The 14,163-nt window shown below is 49.9% G+C and overlaps 1 protein-coding gene across 2 annotated transcripts in view; it reads left to right on the top strand.

Moving 5' to 3' along the window:
* The window catches only part of Gsg1l (GSG1 like), a 231,695-nt gene that overhangs the window by 205,005 nt on the left and 12,527 nt on the right, over window positions 1-14,163 (top strand). The gene's annotated exons all lie outside the window — the stretch shown is intronic.

Below are 14,163 nucleotides of genomic sequence, written 5' to 3'. Positions count from 1 at the left end.
GAGAGAAGCACAGATCTGTCCCCTGTGACCATGGCCTGGTGCTCTAGCTGCCCCACTGACCTGCGTCAGTTGATGGCAGCAGGGATGGTGACAAGGTGGCTCTGACTCACATCTCACTCACCCAGCCTGTGCTACCTGGACCCCATCCCGTGTTGGGTCCAAGAAGGTAGATCTGAGCCTGTGCACCCCACTTCCTATTTCTCCTTTTCAGTTAACGTTTTTTTTTTAATGTGGTAGTGCCGGGGATGGATCTCAGGGCCTTACAATGCTGAATAGATGCTTTGCCATTGTGTTGTACCCCAGCCTGCAGCAGCCTCTCACGAGAAAGGAGAGTGAGGACAGTTGCCGTAGGCCAGAGCCAGCCAGTGACATGTGGGGGACCCCACTGTGTGCCAGGCCTGGGGCCCTGGGGGTTTGATTTTATGTTCATGACCTTTTCTACATAGAAATCTATTTTCTCAGAGAAGCAAAGACACATTAGTCAAGTTGCCCAGTGATGGGAGAGGGCTGGGCACCAGGTCTGTACAAATGTCTCCAAAACCAAAGAAATTCAGAGGTAGCAATGTCCCCGGTGGGGTCCAGCTACCTCAACAGAGGACACAGAGCCAGGATGAAGCCCAGATGGCTGCAGCACTCACAGGTGCAGAGGGGCTGCTTGCTGCTGAGAGCTGACCTTCAGCACGGAGCCATCTCTGACCTCGTGGCTGGAGGGTGCAAGAGTCTGGCGCTGGCAGAGCTGATGCAGCTGCAGACTGCGGACCCAGCTTCCTGCCTCCAGGAGAGACGGTCCTGAGACTGCTCTGCATTGTTCCTCAGCATGCCTGGTGCAATGACTCTGGTTCCCTGAGCGGGAACCTCACGCCTTTTACTGGTTCCTTCCTTCCAGGCTGCTTTCCCCTCTGCCCCACCCACACTTCCTAGAATAAACTGCACCTTCCAAATAAAATACCTGTACCAGATCCTCAGCATAGGTCTGCTTCTTGGGGAGGAAAACTAGACGTACAGTCTTGCCTTTCAGAGTTGCAGGGAAGGAGAGGAAAAGGATGCTGCAGAGCCGGGCACAAAGGAGCTGACTCCTTGGGGCAGGCAGGAGGGTTTCAAGCCGTAGGTTGTGCCATGGTGGACCCCTCTCTAATGGTCAGGGACCCTCCTCTGACTTTTATCATGTTTTTTCTATTCTATGTGGGCTCCTTTCTGTCCCCTGAAGGCACCAAGAGTACCTCCACCTCAGGGCCTTTGCACATGCTTTACTGTCCCCACCTGGACTACTCCCCTCACTGTTTGGATTCAGCTATTAAGGAGCCTTTTCTCTAGTCACTCAGTTTCAATTTGCCAATCACTACTATTTTTCCAAAGCCCCAGGAGGGAGGACACAATTGCCAGAGCAAGGGAGTTCAGTCCCAGGCTGGGCATCTGAGGCCTGGGGGGCAGGGCAACCTAGAACACATATTCACCTTGCCCAAGCCATGGAAGGCAGTGGCGTCTGGTACAGTGGGGTCCCAGAGTGGGTGCTTAGTGTTTGTAACAGGAAATGTGACAGCTTGAGCTTTGCAAGGGCCTGGTTGACACTGTGGCAGTTGTCGCCTTGGCTGTGGGTGATCAGCCTCCTGCAACATCTGGAGGGGTCGCCCAGATTCTGCTGATGAAATGCCAGGGACCTGTCTGTCCTCCACTGTGGGCAGCGGCTGTGTGCTGTGCCCCAGTTCCAGCGGCACCCAGCAGCTCCAGCTCCGAGATGAATGCTCGCCAGCATATGTGCCGAATAGCGCTTTGCACATTCATAACGCGAACATTATGCAGAGGTTCATCAAATTTTATTTCCCTTCCCCTCTGAGGAGAACGTTTCCACATTTCAGCTTAGCTGGGCTGTTCTATTTTTTCATTTTTTGTTGCCTTCCCTACAAAGAGCTCAGAGCACATAGATCTCTGCGCTGGGTTGCTGGGCTCAGCAGCAGGGCTGGAGGTCTGCAGCGGCCAGTATCCCTGCGGCTAACGCCAGGGGCATGAACGAACAGGGTGTAGAGTCTCCCAAGCCCTGCTCTGACATCATTCCTCGGAGGCAGAGGATGCTGTGAGAGGAGCGGGACTTGGGGCCCCCACCCTGCCTGCCTCTGCTCTACTGTGTGACCCAGCAAGGCCTGAGCCCTTCTGCTGCTGTTTCCTCTGACCACAAGGGAAGAGTCAGAGCCCTCAGCATCTCAGGAATGTTCCAATCTGATGCCCATGTACAAGACTGGCAAGTGGAGGGCTTGGGTTGTGCCTATGTGTCCCTGTCCCTTCTGCTGCTGCTGTCCTCTATAGACCCCAGAGTGAAGCAGAGTGGTCATACCGACTTAGGCTGGAGATGGGGAGGGTGTTTCAGGGGTGCTGCTGGCGACTGTGCCGCCGTGTAGCTGAAGCTCCTGTGAACATCTCACTGTGACTCGGTTCATTTCCAAGCACCTCTGTGAGCTGTCAGCTTTACCATTGTTCCCATTCTACAAATGCAAAGTTGAGGCACAGAGAGGTGAAGTGATTGTCCAAGGCTACAAGGCTCCTAAGTATTAGCACTGGGACTTAATCCCATCCCCCAGAATCACTGCGCTGTGCAAACTCTCAGGCCTGATCACTGGTCTCTGCCCATCACAGGGATTCCAACACATGGGTGGTGAGGGGTGTAATGCAGCTCAGGGGCTCACAATTCAGGGGCTCATAATTCAGGGGCTCACAATTCAGGGGCAGGTGATGTGAGAGCAGGCCGTGAGTGCAAGTCAGAAGTCCAGGATGGTTTGTGTTGTGGGATGGATGCATGGTCTCCCTGTAGACTTCATTCTTATCCTAGTGATATCTGTTAGCATCCATTGCTGTGACAAAATACCTGAGACGCTCAGCTTAAAGGAAGAAAGGGTTATTTTGGCTTCTGGTTTCAGGTCCTTGTCAGTGAGCTCCATTAGGCTTGTGGTGACACAGAAACATGATGGTGGAACCAGCTGTGCAGGCAGGAGGCTGAGGAAGGAGGATCGCAAATTTGAGCCCAGCCTGAGCAACTCAGTAACTCAGTGAGGCTCTTTGTCAAAATAAAAAACAAAACAAGAATTGTGGGATATAACTCAGTACAAAGGCCCTGGGTTCAGTTCCCAGAATCAAAACAAAAAAGAAAATGAAAAATGGAAAAAAAAAAAAAAGTATGACAGAAGGGCCTGGCCAAAGAAAGCTGTTTACATTGGGTTTGGCACCTAGAAAACAGCGTAGAAAGAGAACCTGAGAAGAGGAGGTTGGGGACCAGATGCCGTCCCAAGTTCACACCCACACTCCCTTCAAGTAGGCATCCTCCTCTGTTTCCATTGCTTCCCAGTAAGGCCATCAAATGCTATCTCATAGCCAGATTAGTCCACTTAATGACACCAGAGCCTCGGTCGCCTCTCTAGACTCCCCCTCTGAACACAGCTGCACTGAAGAGTAAGCTTTCAAGGCATGAGTCTTTGGGGGACACATAACCTCACTCCATCTACCTCTCCTGCTATGCTGGGAGTGCCCATGGGACTCGTGGACAGAAGGGCTTGAACTGTCCTTTCCCCACATACCCTTTTCCCCCTGTCCTGTGGGACCCTCTCTGCAAGCACCCACTACAGGTTTGAGGAGCAAATGGGCACATTTTGAGTGGTTTAGCGTTGGTGCGTGTATGTATGTGTGCACGCATGGGTGCGTGCATGCGTGGCTTCACTCGCATGTGGAGGGCAGTGCACACAGTGCTGGCCTCTGTGTCCCTTTCTCTAAGCTGCCTCACATGTCCCCGCTCTGAGGGACATCTGGATTGAACCATCCCAGCATCACCAAGGAAGACATCTTATTCAGAGGGGAGGGCTGGTAAACGTTTGCAGATCGGGGCTTTCTGGAATGCTTAATCCTCAGATCCAATCTGGTTTAACAAGGCGAGGAAGAAAATGAGACCTGTGGGGTTGGATTCTGGAGGGAATCCAGCCTCTGGCCTCACTCAGGCTGAGGCAGCCAGAGGGAAGTGAGGGGCCCCCGGTTTCCTGCTGGCCGTGGTCCCTGGCCCCTCAGTGCAGTGATGGGTCTGAAGCTACTTGCATATTTATTTACTCTTGGTTTCTGTCTGCCTCTTTCCTTGAGTGCTTCAGGAGTGCAGGTAGCTCACCTGAGCCGCTTCCCACTCTGACCCCAGCTCCTAGACGCCATGCTCAGGAATGCTAGTGTTATCTGTAAGCATTCATTCTGCCTCGAGAAAGTCACAATGTTTCCTGTCCCAGGAAGGGCTCTGCTTCCTGCCTGATTCTTGCCTTCAGTCCGTGGGGAATGCCTGAAGAAATAGGCCAGGGCGATAATGAACTCTTCAGCTTACCAGCTGCGAGTTCCCATGCTGGTTGCTTCACCTCTGGGAGTCATTTTTCCTGCCTGGAATGGTGAATGTCCCTTGTGTCAGCATGGGTGACATTACACTTCCCGCACAAAGCTAAGGACCCCTCTCCCTGCCTGCCCTGAGACCACCCTCTGTACAGGACAGATAGACACACTCTGTCCGTGTGTTGCAGACTTTTATCTCTTGGAGAATTCTAACCAGAGATCTATTTTGGCCCCACTAATGGCTTTAAAAATTCTTAGATTTGGCTTCGTGTAAAAAGTCATTTTGAAAATGGAGGGATTTCTCTCTCATGAAGAGCAGATTTGTCCACACCAATGCCATGCTCCGGCGTGGCAGCAGTGGGTGCAGGTGTTGGGGTTTGCAGCTGCATAGTGGGCACAGCAAATGGCCGTGTGTGACTGATGAGGTCTGCAAGTGACTCCTGGAAGGAGAACTCAGGCCCATCTTCTGGAAAGCAGAATTTAGAAAAAAGCTTTATAGATGAGATCCCTGAGCCAAGCTTTTCAAGACCTGCGAAGTGTCCGCCAGATGGCCGGCCGGTGGGGAAGTGTCTCGGGCACAGAGAATGGCATAAGCAAGGGCCAGGAGGGGCAGGCTCAGTGTATTTAGGAAGATCTCAGCCACTCAGTGTGACCTGAGAGTAAGCCCTGGGCGGGCATCCAGCAGGCTCTCATTATCCTCTCCTGGCACTCGGGGCGGGGCTTGCAGTTGCAGCTATTCGGCTATTCCTGGGATGAATCTGCAGAGAGAGGGGACAGAGTAAAAACCATCCCAAAGCCCCTCCCTGGATGCCAACACTCCCTGGGGCCTGAAAGTGACATGAAATAAACAGACCCCAACCTGGGGAAGACAGAAGAGACTGTGTTATTTTGCAGGGAAGGAGCCAGTGCAGCCCTTACACACACACACACACACACACACACACACACACACACGCACGCACGCATGCACACATGCACGCACACACACCCTGTGATTGATTGCCTGGGAGAGAAGTGCTGATCCCCCCAAACACCCCACCCGCAGTCCTCTCTTTTGCCTGCTGTGGGGACATTTGGAAGGCTGTCTCCATGTCCTCACCTCCCACTCACTGCCCGACCCACTCCAATCTGGCTCCCACCTCCTCACGCCACCAAGCCACTCTCAGCAGCCTGACGTGGTCCGCACCATGACTGCTCTCTTTCCTCGGCTCCCACAAGCTGCTCCCTGGCTCTGGTGTCCTCCCAGTCCTCCGCTGCCTCCTCTGAGGGCCACTGTCCTTCAGTTCCTCCGTTACATTAGGTGTTTCGCTCCCCAGGTCCGGCTTTCACCCCTCTTCTGTCCTTGGTCACTTCCCCTGCAGCGGCCATGTGGCCACGCCCTCCTCCCCCATTCTGAGAGTCCACCCCACGCTGCCTGATGTCACACCCACTTGTCTTCTTGGGGTCCCCACTTTAGATTCTCAAAGGCACCACAAATCAATATGTCCTTGGCTCATTTGTGACATCTGCCCCCTCCAAACCAGCTTATTTCTGCTTCTCTCTCCATGAGTAACCTCCTTGTGTAAGCCTCTCCTTCTCCAGGCCCCTGTGTCCTGGTCACTGCAGGGACACTTGTCCCTCTATTTATCTATACCTGTGGCTTCACTTCCTGGTTTTCAAGTGACCCTTGCTCTACTGAGATCCAGAAACATTAAATGAAAATTCTAGACATACAAATTCATAAGTTTTAAATAACTTTCATGGTAGTATATTTCTGTAATCTTTATGATTTGTATCAAAAGTGTGCCCCCAAAGACTCATGTGTTCGGGGATGAGGCTTTGGGAAGCTGATTAAGGGAGCACTGACCTTACTAACCGATTCGTCCGCTGATGAGCTCATGGCTGAATGTGGTGTTGGGACGTATGGTCTGCTTGGAGGTGGTCACTGCGGGGTGGCACCTGGAAGGATGTATACTGCCCTCAGGCTCCTTCCCTCCTATCTGGGTTTTCTTACCCTCTCTGTTGCCCTGCCGACAGAAGTGGGCAGCCCTTCCCATTCCACCACGATGTTCCTGCCGTGGAGCTAGCTGACCATGGGCTGAAACTTCTGAAGCCATGAACCCGAATAACATTTCTTCCCTTGCGCATGGCAAGTGTCTTGCTCCAGCTTTCTTGTTAGTCTCTTTCTGTGCTAGTTTGTAAGTTTAACTGAATCATACATTTGTATTACAGAAAAAACATAGAGTAAATAGGATTGGGTACTTTCTATAGTCTCAGGCATCCACCGGGGTCTTAGACTTTCTTCTCCCAGGTGAGGACAGCCTAGCGAGGTCCATGTCCCTCAGCTCCCAGCTGCATCCCGCCAGTGGGGTCAGTTCAGCCACCTCTGACTTCATCTTTGCCAGTCAGTTTTTGTCCTTTTGACCCCGCCTTCAACTGCAGATCACCTCTTGGTGTGACAGTGTGATCAGGTGACTCTAACCAGACTCCCACATAGAACACAAAGTGGTGACTTTCACAGCCCACTGGGCAAAGAGCCAGTTTCCTGCCCTAACTTCTAAGCATTGCCCTGTGCCCAGCCACCCCCCTGCACCCGGCACTCCTGGGGACCTCTGCAGGTTCCCAGCCCACTCACTCTCTTGTCTCCAGAGCCCTGACCGCTCTCCCTGCCTGCATGCTCCCCAGCATCTCCCCAGGTTCAAGCCAAGCTAGGTGTTTCCCTGGGTGACCACGTCCCATACGCTCTCCAGTCTGGGCTGTGAAAGGGATTTTGTGAGTCCAGTCTAGTGGTCTTCATGACACCAGAGGGGTCCCTGTTAGGGAGGCCAGAGGAGCCTTCTAGGAGCTGATCAAGGTGGGAATGGGGGCCAGGATGGAGGATGCCACTAACATTAAGGATTGTTTGTATTTCCAAGAAATAGTTTCTATCCCATGCTGTTCTTAAGGTATTTGTGTCTAGGGGTCCCTTTTTCAAACCCAATAGAGCAGAAACAGGAGACAAACTCTAAGATCAGGCCAGAGCACTGACACTGTGGATAACATAATCTTCTTCTCTGTTATTTTCCAAATGCTTTGTATTATGATTATGTTACACAAAAAAATAGAAAAAAAAAGAATCTCTTTTTAAAAACCCATTTATTTCCCCCTATCTTGGAATGACTCTTTTGAGGGAATGTTATGAAATCTTAATTTGCTACCTGTGGTCATTTATTTGCTAGAATTTCATTTAATTCCATTCTTCACTCCATTGTAAATTGGACGTTTAAAAATCAATGTGCTCTTTGTCCTTTGCGACTCCTGCCTGGATACGTGACCTCAGAGACGTGTTCTGTCACAGCTCTGTCTAGCCCATCTATTTTGGTGGCTTAAATATTATTTCTATGCAGCACCTGCACATGCCTCTCTGTGATCGGGCCCTTGAAAGTCTCTGTTTGTTTTTGAGAAGAGCGTGGTGCTCAGAAATTAGAGACAGCTCTGTAGAGATGGCAGGGCCCTCGCACAGCCCGGCACAGCTGGTCAGCAGTGCCGTGTGGGAGGCAGGGAGACAGTGCAGGTCAGTCCTCCCAGTTGGGAAGGAACTTCTGGAAGGCGCACCTGGAGGGCATGGCTGCTTCCTGGACTCCTGTGCTTTCTCCTAAATGTCAGCCAGCTGGAGGGAACATGAGAGGGACAGTGAGGTGGCCCAGAGGCTCTCACATCCAGACTCCATTCAATCTGGCTTCTGCAGGATTGCACCACCTGAACCCAGGATGGTGGGAAGAGCTAGACTGGAGGTTCAGGTTTCGTGGAGCTCCACATATGTCGGCAGCCTCAACTGCAGTCTGGGACCAACAGCAAAGGCCTCACCCCAGAGCCGCTTAGCAATGCAGAATCTCAGGCCCGGCCCTGACCTGCCACTCAGAATCTGCTTGGTCACAGCTCCTCAGGTGACCTCTGGGCCCCCTAAAGTTTGGGAAATGCTGGGTTATGAGACAGAGAGATGTGGTCTTTGTTCAGGGGCTGAGAGGTGGGTGTGGGTGTGGCCAGCAGAGACCAGCAGATAAACAAAGGACCTGCAGACCAGGGTTACTCAAAGTGGTTCTTGGACCAGTGTCCACTTGCAGACTCCTTCAAGATTTAAAGGCAGAGCCTGAGATCGGCAGACACTTTCTTAGCAAGTCACTATTCCTAGGCAGCCAAGCTTTGGCACGTGTATTTTTTCCCCAATTTATTTCTATTTATTGTAAGAGTTGGTTCAAGGCTGGCTTTGGGGATGGCTTGGATGAGACCCATGGCATAGTCAGCACACCAGACCCAGAAGCATGTGGGCCTCCTCTCCACTCAGCAGTAATAAAGCCTGGTGGATCCCCTGCCAATGCCCCCAGCTTCTGGGTCACACGAAGCCCCAGAATTATTCTGGCACATTCTTTGGGCCTTTCTGAGAAGACATCAGTACTGTTTCCCCTAGAGCCTCTCAATGGCCTCAGAGCCTCCCAGCTCACCTGCCTCATCCTCTCTCCTCTCAAAAGGAGTGAACATTGGGTCTCAGTCAGATCCCAGACTGCATGGGTTCTTGGGGACAGCGGGTCTCACAACAGCACAGATGTGTCTAGGAGGACGGGTTGAGAACCTCACCTCTGGGGCATCCCCAGGTTGCCATGGAAACATGCTAGTACTCCGGTGACCCAGAGATCTGAGTTCAAATCCCAGATCTGCCACCAGCCAGCTGCAGGCTGGAGTCAGCCAGGATCTGCATGAGAGTCCATTGTGCCCATCTCCTCCCAACTCTCCACTAGGGTAGCACAGGAATAGATGCAGATGAACCCTGGGATGCAAGGTATTTTTCCCACAGATGTCCCCAAACACAAAGAATCGATGCTCTTTTTTTCTATCACAGAGCTGGTAAATGTTACATAGCAACATTTACCAGAACAGCACTGGACTCTGGGCAGGTTCCAAATCTAACTCAACTTCAGTTTTCGTATCTGTGAAGTGTGGATAATTTATTGATGTCTGGTTTCTGTCACCTTCCTGGGGTGACACTCTCCACAAGCTAAGTACTACTCTTTTCCTGCTCTGACTGTCCTTGTGCTCTATCTAGAGAGACCTTATCTCCTCCAGGGCTAAAGGCTGTTATTATGGTTGATTCATTGTATCAACTTGAGAAGTTTAGAAATTTAACTAACTGACTCAGTAGGGGGCTTCACTTTGTAAACATCTTGAGCCTGTGCAAGAAGAGGGCACAGAGATGATGTGAGCACTACACCCACCCTAGAGCTGGTAGCCTGCTTTCAATATAAGGGAAGAAAAGAGGTTTTCTCTTCCCCCGCTTCTTGTTCCTGTTGCTTTTGTGGTCCTCTGGCACTGTGAACTATTGTCCCTCTGCTGTGCTCCCCTACCTTGGAGCCGGCTGATTATGGACTGAAACCCCCACAAACTGTAAGCTAAATAAACCTTTCCTTCCTTATCTTTGATTGTTGGGTATTTTGTCTCAGCAGTGAGAGAAAAGTAACTAAGACAGCTGTGTAGGAGCCACCTGTTGTCTCCTTCTGCCCTGAATCTAGAGGTCTTGAATACTCTGAAGCCTTTTCCCTACTAATTTTCAAATATCTCTTTCTTCAGACCACAGCAGCAAGAGGTCTAAGTGATGGGGTGGGGAGGAGTAGAAGACTGGTTAATGTGTTAAAGTTACGCCCTTCTGCTTCTGAAACCACCAGGTGGAGCTGGATGTGGAGTCCTAGCATTGCAGACCCTAAAGGCCCAGAGGGGAGAGTGCTGACTGCGCTCGAGTAACAGTAATGACAACCACAGTGACGACAGTGATACTGGCAGTGTACTCACAGCACACGAAGCTCTGTGGTCATTAACTTGTTAAATCCTGACAGCAACCTTAAAGATAGTAGAGGCCCATTTATCAGTTGAAAAAGTCAGGATGTGTTCAGGCTCAAATATCCCATAAGAGATGTACCTACCACTCTAGCCCCTCAGAGGAGAAACCCAAGACCTGGGAGAGATGTGGCTCCAAGTCCCCCTGCCGCAGTTCTGATGCTGTTCCATGCTCAGCATGCCCATGTAGGTTTGTGGATAATTTCTCACATCAGAAAGAGAGAGAGGGTGGTGGGGAGACCTGTTTTCAGAAGACACACATTTGCAGCTGTTCTTTTTTAGCACAAGTTCGGCATCCCTGGGGACCCCTGGTGGCCTTCACACTTCAGACTTCTTTCTCCTTCCCTGGGCCCCATGTATCCCTTGAGATACTTTGTTATTTAAGATGCTTTTTTACTCCAAATTCATTGTTACTTGAGATACTTTGTTACTGTTATCTTTTTGTTAGTTGAGGTACTTTGTGCCAAGCATGCTCCCTTCCCTGGACATTGAGACCAACTCTATCCTGCTGGGTTGGAAATATTTTGGGGAAAACACACTATTTAGCAAGACTGATGTTTTGAGACAGAGTCTTGCTGTGTAACCCAGCCAGGCTTCAAACTCATGATCTGCCTACCTCGTCCTCCCAAGAGCTGGGATCATAGGCATAAGCCATCATACTGGTTATGAAGCATGTTTAAAAGCCGGAGCTATTAACACATTCTGAGACCTTAGTCTGTCAGGACCTGCAGTTTCATCCTTGGACAACTGGGGTTAGTCCTGGGTTTGGTCCATGAAGGTGATAGTGGTGGTGGTTTTACCTTCAGGACTATAGCCACTGCTGTCGTCCCAGTGGCACACGTGAGAAAGGTGTTGCTCAGAGTGGCCAGAAACTGCAGTCACACTTCTTGTGGGTTCACAGGGCTGGGCTCCACTTTGACTCCTGTGTACTCCGGGCCCAAGAATTCATGGTGCCTGACGCCAAGGGCCCTACTGGTCCCTTGCTGGAGCCCTGCTATGTGAAGGCCATGGAAGGGTGATCAACCCTTGCTCAGACCCCTGCTGGGCCTCATCCATGTCCCCGGGAGCCGCCGAACCCTACAGAGCATAAAGAGCTGGTGTTTTCATGATTAAACTGTGGGATGAGGGCCAAGTTTGTGCGAGGAAATCAACTCTTTCCATAATTCATGGCATGGCAGAAAGACAGGTGAATCCCTCTTTGAGAGGTTAGCAGGCCATGCGACATTTAGGAGGCCGCTCCAGGAAGCTGGTCCCACACAATCTTCCCCAGTCCTGGCACCCGTAACAATGCAGGGGGGTGACTTCAATCTGCCATTGATGACTTCAGCCAAGTTAAGAGCCATGGGGCTTGGTCATGGGTTAAAGCAAAGCTCCCTCCAGCTAAATCTCATCTGTCACCTGCTGCTGCCAGGAGCCACACCCATATCATCTGCAGCTTGGGCCACAGGGACAGAGTTGAGCAGCTGTGACAGAGACAACAAAGCTCCCAAAGCCTTGAATATTTACTGTTTGGATCTGTGCACACAAAGTCTGCCAACCCCTGGACTGCGAGAGTGTCTGCTTTGCCAGCAGCCTCCCAGCTTCCAGGATGGTCCTCAAAGCCATGAGTCCATGCCTACAAACAAGCACACCCTTCTCTGGAGCAGGACTTCTCTGGGGCATCCCACGGCCCCCAGCCCAGCACAAGTTCTGACCACTTGGACGCTTGTTAATTGGCAGGTGTCATTTGATCTGTTGTTTGTTGAACTAGTGTGTGTGTGTGTGTGTGTGTGTGTGTGTGTGTGTGTGTGTGTTACTGGAGACTGAATATAGGGGCTTTGCACTGAGTTACATCCTCAGTTCTTTTGTCCTTTTTATTTGGAGACAAGATCTCACTAAGTCAGGGTTGCTCAGGCTGGACTTGAACTTGCATTACTCCTAATAGGCCTCCCGGAGGGCTGGGATTACTGGTATGTGTCACCACAACTGGCTTCAATGTGGGGCTTTTAGGTGACACAATAGGGTGACTAGGAAGGGCAGGTACCACACTGGGGTGGGCTGGCTGTCTCCTCAGCCTCTCCAGGCTGGAGGCGCTCAGCTGAGCCCATGAAGATGCCTAGCACAAGGTCTGGAGCAAACAAATCTGTAGATAAGAAACAAAGCTGATCTAGGAATTGGTTCAAGGCCAAGAAGAACCCAGGAGGATGTGGGAGGTGTGTACGCGGCAGTCATGGTATCCACTGACCCAGACGCTTTGGCTGCATCTAAGCAGATGTTTCGGATGAAGGTGGGGCTCAGTTACCCAGCCTCTCACCCAGAATCAGAATCCGAGCCTGGTGTTGTGCCTGGGATCCTGTAGTCTTGAGCTCCTCTGATGATGGGACACTCACTACCTTGCTGGCTGGGAAAGTGGAAACTTTGGACAATTCTGAATGACTCCTAATAGGGTACTGAATATGAATTATTCTTTCATATATAGCTATGAGGAACAAAACAATGAATGAGATGTGTATGTGCAGACTTAGAAAAAAGTTGAAAATGTCTGGGTAAAAAAAAATCAGGTTACAGAAACAGTATGTTTTATTCAAACCTCTTTCTATCTTAAAAAAAAAATTAGCTCTAAAAAGATAAGCACCAAACTACTACACAAAGGTGTCTTTATAGGGGGAACTTTTGCTGATTCTATGGTGTAGGATTTTTGTTAGTTTGTCAGGAAAATAAGAAAGATATTTCCATTTAAGGACAAAAATAAAAATGAAAAATAGCCCATGCCTGTTATCCCAGCACCGTTGGAGGCTGAAGACTTAGCAAAACCCTGTCTCAGGGAGAAGACCCTAGGTTCCAACCTGGTACCACAAAGAAAGAAGGAAAGAAAAAAAGAAGAAAATAAACTCTTGCATTCGTTGGTGGGGAAAAAGCACTGCTCCAGAAATTAGAACACGACTGGGTCCTTGTGTGTACATGCAATTGGCTTTGGAAGAGTTTTAATGTGACTGAGGGTGACATGCAGTTAATGAAAGCCCCAGATGAGAACACAGGCTTCGGCACAGTGAAGGCTCTGATTCAGTCCCCTTCCCCAGGGACACACTCCATCACCTTTTGGTGCCTATCTTGCCAGATGTGGGGGGTTCTTTGGTGCATAATTCTGAAATTATGCACACCTTGTGTAATATATACATTATTTTTTATACACTTAAGTATTTGTGCACAATCCAGGATCACCTTTTTGTGAGAGCAGTGGTTTTTTTCCTCCCTTCCCAACCTTGCACACCTTCAAGGCCTCCTTTTGTTCATCAGTAAAATGGAAATACTGACTCCAGCTTGAGGGGTCACGGTGGAGCCCCACGGAACAAAGTGGGAGATGACACCATCAACCGTTCCCCAAAAAGGAGGTGCTGTGCTTTTTCAGCCTGCTCTTTCTTATATGGGCTTCTGTGGGCTTTATTAGTAGATATTTACAGTACGTAATGATCGCAAACATCGTGCTGCTGTATGTACATAACACGTCTTAACTCTTTATTTCCCATTCCTCTTCCCTTCCTCTTCCTTCACCTCTTGGTCCTCTTTCCATTTACAAAAGACTTATCTCCTTGGGGACTGGGGATTTAGCTCAGCGGCATAAGCGCCTGCCTTGCAAGCAGGCGGTCGTGAGTTTGATCCCCGGTACCGATAAAAATGAAAAAGACAAAAAAAAAAAAGACTTATCTCCTTGTTTCCTATTATCTATCTTTTATTTTTCTGTTTAATTTATTTATATTGGGGCCTTCCGTATAAACTTATATGTCTGATTTATTTCACCTAGCATTATGGAGTCAAGGTGCATCTGGTTTCCTACAAAATGATGCAAGTTTGTCCTTCTTAATGGCAGTGTAGTAATCCACTGTATGTAAATACATTTTCTTTATTCATTCATCTGTTGGTGGTCATATAGGCTGCTTCTAAAATTCAGTTATTATGAATTTGCTGCTATAAACATGGGTATGCATGTATCACTGT

This window comes from Cavia porcellus, unplaced genomic scaffold, assembly GCF_034190915.1.
Source record: "Cavia porcellus strain 051 isolate PalLab524CR breed Dunkin Hartley unplaced genomic scaffold, mCavPor4.1 scaffold_16, whole genome shotgun sequence".
Classification (NCBI taxonomy): Eukaryota; Metazoa; Chordata; class Mammalia; order Rodentia; family Caviidae; genus Cavia; species Cavia porcellus.
This window is presented reverse-complemented; position numbering and strand designations above follow the sequence as displayed.